This window comes from Bubalus kerabau, chromosome 20 (genome assembly GCF_029407905.1).
Source record: "Bubalus kerabau isolate K-KA32 ecotype Philippines breed swamp buffalo chromosome 20, PCC_UOA_SB_1v2, whole genome shotgun sequence".
Classification (NCBI taxonomy): domain Eukaryota; kingdom Metazoa; phylum Chordata; class Mammalia; order Artiodactyla; family Bovidae; genus Bubalus; species Bubalus kerabau.
In genome coordinates, this window is record NC_073643.1 from 16,668,495 (window position 1) to 16,674,494 (window position 6,000).

At 46.8% G+C, this 6,000-nt stretch overlaps 1 protein-coding gene and 1 non-coding gene across 2 annotated transcripts in view; both read left to right on the forward strand.

The window, feature by feature from the left end:
- LOC129634824 (atypical chemokine receptor 2-like) overlaps positions 1-3,385 on the forward strand; it is a 139,858-nt gene extending 136,473 nt beyond the window's left edge. The window contains exon 5 of the transcript XR_008705925.1: positions 3,276-3,385. The gene's annotated coding sequence lies outside the window, so the exon portion shown is untranslated. The remainder of the gene's footprint in view (positions 1-3,275) is intronic.
- Positions 149-221, forward strand: TRNAG-CCC (transfer RNA glycine (anticodon CCC)). The gene has a single exon. It is a non-coding gene; the product is annotated as a tRNA-Gly (tRNA).
- Positions 3,386-6,000: the final 2,615 nt, after the last annotated feature.

The window sequence follows — 6,000 nt, forward strand, 5'->3', positions numbered from 1 at the left end:
AAGGTCTGTTGGACAGTACTACCCCCAGAGAGAGTACAGCAAAATATGAGGACCCAGGATGAAGTCTTAAGGAATAAGACTCAATATTTAAGGAATCGGATGGGTGGAAGCACCAGGAATAAATGCTAAGAAAGAGCAATCAGGGACTTCCCTGATGGTCCAGTGGCTAAGACTCTGCGCTCCCAATGCAGGGGCCCCAGGTTCAATCCCTGGCCAGGGAACTAGATCCCACATGCTGCGACTAAGAGTTTGCATGCTGCAATGGACCTGGCACCTCCAAGTAAATAGGTATTTAAAAGAAAAGGGCAGTTAGTGAGCAATTGGCAACATCACCTGTGGATACTTTATGCAAGCAGCAGCTGTAATAAGGTTGACTTTCCAACTAGGACTACAGAGATTGTTAAAATCCTAAATATTCAAAAGCTCCCAGAGTGAAGTTGATACATATTGTTAGATGAAGTCAGTACCTTAAACTGGAGGAGAGACAGAATGAATAGGCATAAGAACCCATGGAAATGGAACAGTTTGGACTTCCAGAAGAGCATCACGGGAGTTGATGAACCCTAGTAACTCAAAGATGGAAATGTAAGTAGGCAGAGCGATGGAATGACAAGACAGATTTTAGAAGCGTCCCAATGAGAGAATGAGCAAAACATGGCAAAAGATAGGTGTTGCAGGAGGATTAAGAAAGTATGTGGAGATAGATGGCCCCTACCGAGAGAATTCCTAACTGGTCTTTTCCTTACCCGAGGCCCAGAGACAAGCTCTTGGAAACCCTGAGCCGATATCAAAGTTTCCATAGTCTACGATGAAGGATTTGTACCATGGAAGACCCTTCAATTTGTAGTGACACAGCACACATCTCAAAGTCAGAGGTGGGATAAAATTAATATGGTTGTCCCTTGGTATCCATGGGGGATTGATTCCAGGACACCTCCCACCAAGAGACACAAAAATCCACATATGTTCAAGTCCCTTATATAAAATGTCATGGGGGACTTCCCTGGTGGTCCAGTGATTAGGAGTCCCACTGCAGGGGGCACAGGTTTGATCCCTAGTCAGGAAATTAAGATCCCACAAGCCAAGTGGCACGGCTGATAAAGTAAAAGAAAATACCATGGTTTTGCATATAATTTATGTGCTGCAAACTCAAGTTTTATTTGGGGAAAGTTGTAAATTTTTTTTTTTAATATTTTTTGATCCACCATTGGTTGAATTCACAGATATAAGACTGTACCCAGTTCTTAAATTTTGGAGAAATAGAAGGGTTTATCTTTAAAAATTGATGATAATTTCTAATAAATTGCAATTAGCAAATATTAAAAACAGTCATTGATTATGGTACAATTTTGTCTTCAAAAATTTCAAAACTAGGACTGGAAAGTGAGGAAATGGAGAAATAGTGAATAGATTTTTTTTTTTTTCTCACACAGTGAAAATTAGCTGGCCTGCCAGGAGTCTCTTGGCAGAATGAATAATTAAATCCCTCCTGTTTGCCACCCAGAGCTAGTGACAAAGATGCCTGTGTGGGAAGCTGCTCAGTTGCAAATGTTCATGTGTTCTCAGTCGTGTCTGACTTCTTTGCACCCGTGGACTGTGGCCCTCCAGGCTCCTCTGTCCATGGAATTTTCCAGGCAAGAATACTGGAGTGGGTTGCCTATTCCTGCTCTAGGGGATCTTCCCGATGTAGGGATCGAATCCGTGTCTCTATGTCTCCTGCATTTGCAGGTGGATTCTTTACCACTGAGCCAACCGGGAAGCCCAAGTGTAAATCAGTATCTGCAATTCCGAGCACGTCTTGTGGTTTCTCAGCCAGGGTTCTGTAACGTTCACCTTTTATTCGGCTCCCAGCATCCATTCGCCTTTTCTCTGGGAACAGTAACCCAAATGTTTTGGGGGTAAGTATCCTTTCTCATCCTCTCGGCTCAGCTCTGTCTCCACCTTCAGCTTCACGAGTGGATCCTGTTTAGCTTAAGTCCATTAACCTGCCTATCCCCTTGGCTACAGAGCCACTGAGATCTGAAGAGATACTTACTGGGCTTTCTGAAAGAGAGAGGCTTTTCTTTTTGAGAACAACCACTGGAGATGTTCTCTATCCTCCTTTGTAGGATATGTAGGAAGAAGGTACAAGGCCTGGAATCGTATCCACAGCTTTTCTGTTGGGGTGGAGGAAGTCTGGGCTTCCCGGGTCCAGCATATGGATCATGAGGATGAGGCTAATACTAAGAATACAGTGGTGAAATAGACCCCGGGTCCCTGGTGACATCAGTTGAGCCACTAGCCCAAGCTTACCTGACATAGACCTACCTCTCAACTTATTAGTCACGTGAGCCCATAAACATCTTTAGTTAAAGTACGTAGCTTTGGGTTTCTGTCATTTGAAAATTAATCATGCTGATCCTGGCTTACATTTGAAGGCACTATTTTCTTGGACAGCACCTTAATATCACATTTTCTCTTAGTTGCCACACAAGCTCCTCCTTTGTATTCCATCTCAGCTGCTTGGAGGTTGAGTGTCAAAATAGGTGCCTTTCACACCGCAACCTTAATTTCATGAATCCCACGGGACTGATGTTTGTCATATCGTAACATACCTTCCAAATTTGATGAAAATCAGCTCTCAATCCCAGATTCTGCAATGGATAACTTCCTCTCTCTCTGAGGTAACTTCCAGGCTCCCCTACCCTACCTATGTAAATATGGGGCTTCCCATATCACCTGTGTTTTAAGGTCAGATCATGTGGAATGCCTAGGTGTTTTTCCTGCCTGCTAGAGACTTTGTTTTATTTATTTATTTTTATGTATTTATTTTGTCTGCACTGGGTCTTCATTGCGGCTCTTGGGCTCAGTAGTTGCGGTATGTGGGATATCGGTTCCCTGACCTGGGATCAACCCCGGGCCCCCTGCATTGGGAGCACAGAGTCTTATCCACTGGACCACCAGGGAAGTCCTTAGAGACTTTGTTTTATTGGCCATCGTTCCAACACCAGTTGGAACCAGCTATTGGAACTGTGTGTCCAATAGCTCCCCTAGGAGTAGCAACTGATTTCTCCACCTATCAAGCTTCTGAACTGAAAAACCACAGTTTCCATTCTGTATACAAAGGACATTTTGGAGCATACCATGTCCTGGCCTAAATCAAGAGGGCTGCACTGAAACTTGGGGTGCTGTATCTTGAAATTAATATTTTTTCCACCGATGTGGCCAGAAGTTAGGTTAACAGATCTTCTGCTAGCTCTGGTTTTAGACTTTAAACTCCATCCTGTTCTTTCTAGTGGTTGTGACCAGTATCCCCAGTCTGGAAAAACTGAGGCAGGCAGGTTCTCCAGGCCGTCTCCAGCATTTATTGCTAGTAGACATGGGGTCGCAAAGAGTCGGACACAACTGAGCAACTGAACTGAACTGAACTGAGACTGTCTAAGGATGGCCATTGTGGCTGGTGAGATATGACATCTTTTGCTGTCTCTCATTTTTTTCCAAAAAATACATTTATTTACTTGAGTTTTTATGTATTTATCTATTCACTTGACTCCTTTAGGCAGTGCTGGGTGTTTTTTGCTGCCCGGGTTCCTCTCTAGTAGCGGCAAGCTGGGGCACCTCTGTACTTGCGGTGGGCAGGCTTTCGTTGTGGTGGCCTCTCTTGTTGGGGAGCCCTGGCTGTAGGTGCAGGACGGGACTAGTCGTGGGTCTCGGGTTTGTTGATCCCCGGCATATGGCATCTCCCTGTATGAGGAACCTATAGTTTCCCCTGCATGGCAGGTGGATTGTCTAGCAGTCAGCCACCCAATAAGCTCCTCAGTGGTATTTTGATGGGCATTTCCCTGACGATTAGCATGTTTGAGACTGTTTTCCCGTGTTTTTATGTTTCACTAAACCCTGTGAGTCAGTTTACCTGTTGCAATGGACTTCAGGCGAGTCTGCGGCTTATGAGTTCTGTTTCGGTTATCCACCCCCAGAGATGTCTTGAGGGCAAGTGTCATTGACAGAATTTGCCCCTCAGTACTGGATCTCAGGTTGCAGTTTCGCAGAATGTCCACAAGGCGGCAGCACCTTGCCTGACCACCTCGGCTTGCTCAGGCAACCAGAGCCTTAGAGAAAGGTGATTAGAGTGCAGCGTGCCAGCACAAAGCCCCACGGGCTTGTGTCTCTTGGCCTCTCTCGTGTTTGTATATTTCAGTAAACCCTGTGAGTCAGTTTACCTGTTGCAGTGGGCTTCTGGCATGTCTGCCGTTTCCGAATCTTATTTTGGTTACCCACCTCTGGTGATGTCTTGAGGGAAGATGACATTCAGTTCAGTCAGTTAGTTCAGTCGCTGAGTCGTGTCCGACTCTTTGCGACCCCATGAATCGCAGCACGCCAGGCCTCCCTGTCCATCACCAATTCCCGGAGTTCACTCAAACTCATGTCCATCGAGTCGGTGATGCCATCCAGCCTTCTCATCCTCTGTCGTCCCCTTCTCCTCCTGCCCCCAATCCCTCCCAGCAACAGGGTCTTTTCCAATGAGTCGACTCTTCGCATGAGGTGGATAAAGTACTGGAGTTTCAGCCTCAGCATCAGTCCTTCCAATGAACACCCAGGACTGGTCTCCTTTAGGATGGACTGGTTGGATCTCCTTGCAGTCCAAGGGACTCTCAAGAGTCTTCTCCAACACATTCAGTTCAGTTCAGTCGCTCAGTCGTGTCCGACTCTTTGCGACCCCATGAATTGACAGCCCCTAAAAACGCCCTGTGAATGTGCAGTGCCCCTTCAGCCCTGGGTCCCAGGTTGCAGTTCCGAAAATTGTCCACAAGGCGGCAGCACGTTGCCAGCCCAACTCGGCTGCTCAGACTACCAGAGCCTTAGTGAAAGGCCTGTTTGTGGGTTGAGAGTTCGAATGCAATGTGCCAGCCCAAAGACCCACGGACTTGTGTCTCCTGGCCTCTCTGCCCGTCCCCTTCCCCCGGGAAGACATATCCAAACCGCTGCAAAACCTTTGTGCTGAGGATGCTGCCGTTTGTAGGTGGGGTGACTCTAAGAATGGTGATGGTAAATGGAAGCCCCATTCTCAGGACGCGTGGAGCGGGGATTATTAAGAGCTCTTGCAGCCCAGGGCGGCCACCAGGTGTTGCGTGCACCTGGCCTGGGTTTACTGTAGGCAGACCGGTCTGGATCTGCAGGTGGGGTCCCAGTCCAAGGGGAAGAGACACCGCTGTTCTCACTTGCCTGGGCATCCTCTACAGCTCCTCAGCCCCCGCAGGGTCCAGCCTTACCATCCAAGAGGGCTCAGGCTCCAGAAATGTGACACCAGCCAGGACGCGGAGGCCTCAGGGGAATATAGTAGGCATTTCTTTCTTTCTTTCCTTCTCATGTAACTATTTATTTTGTGGTGGCATCTAGGTAATTTAATCGTTGCTTTGGTTTGAGGTGAACAGCAACTTGATTTTTTTTTCTTCATGTGGAAGTGTGGATTCGTTGTCAGATTCTTCTTCCATTGGGAATATTCCGGAGCACCCAGCAGAGCTTCCTGTGAATGTATTTGAGTTTGCATATGTGAATCCAAAGCACCTCTTTGATCCCTCCCTTTAACCTTTCCCCTATTGTAACAAAAGGTTTCTGGTTTTACCTGGTAACCTCTGCTGCGTGTATAACCAGTTCACATGCGCCACTTTCCATATTCTCTCTACGTGTGGTATCCTATCGTATTTGGTTCTGTCTTTCTGCATTAGATTGGGTAGCGTGACCATGTCTAACTTCATCACGTTGGTGCAGATGTCATTAGGTCCAATTTCACTTCTCTTCCTAAGGTTGAGTGAGAGTCCATTGCCTCTATAGAGCCAAATGCCTATGTCCTTCCCGTGTCCAGGGACATCTGGGAGACTTCCACGTTCTCACCCGCGTCCACATGGCTGCTTCGAACTGTGGGGTTCATGTGTGTTGGAATTAACGTTTTCTCTGGAGACGTGGGCAGAAGTCAGATTCCCAGATCTGCCCTCTCTGGTTTCATTTGTTTGTTTATTTAAT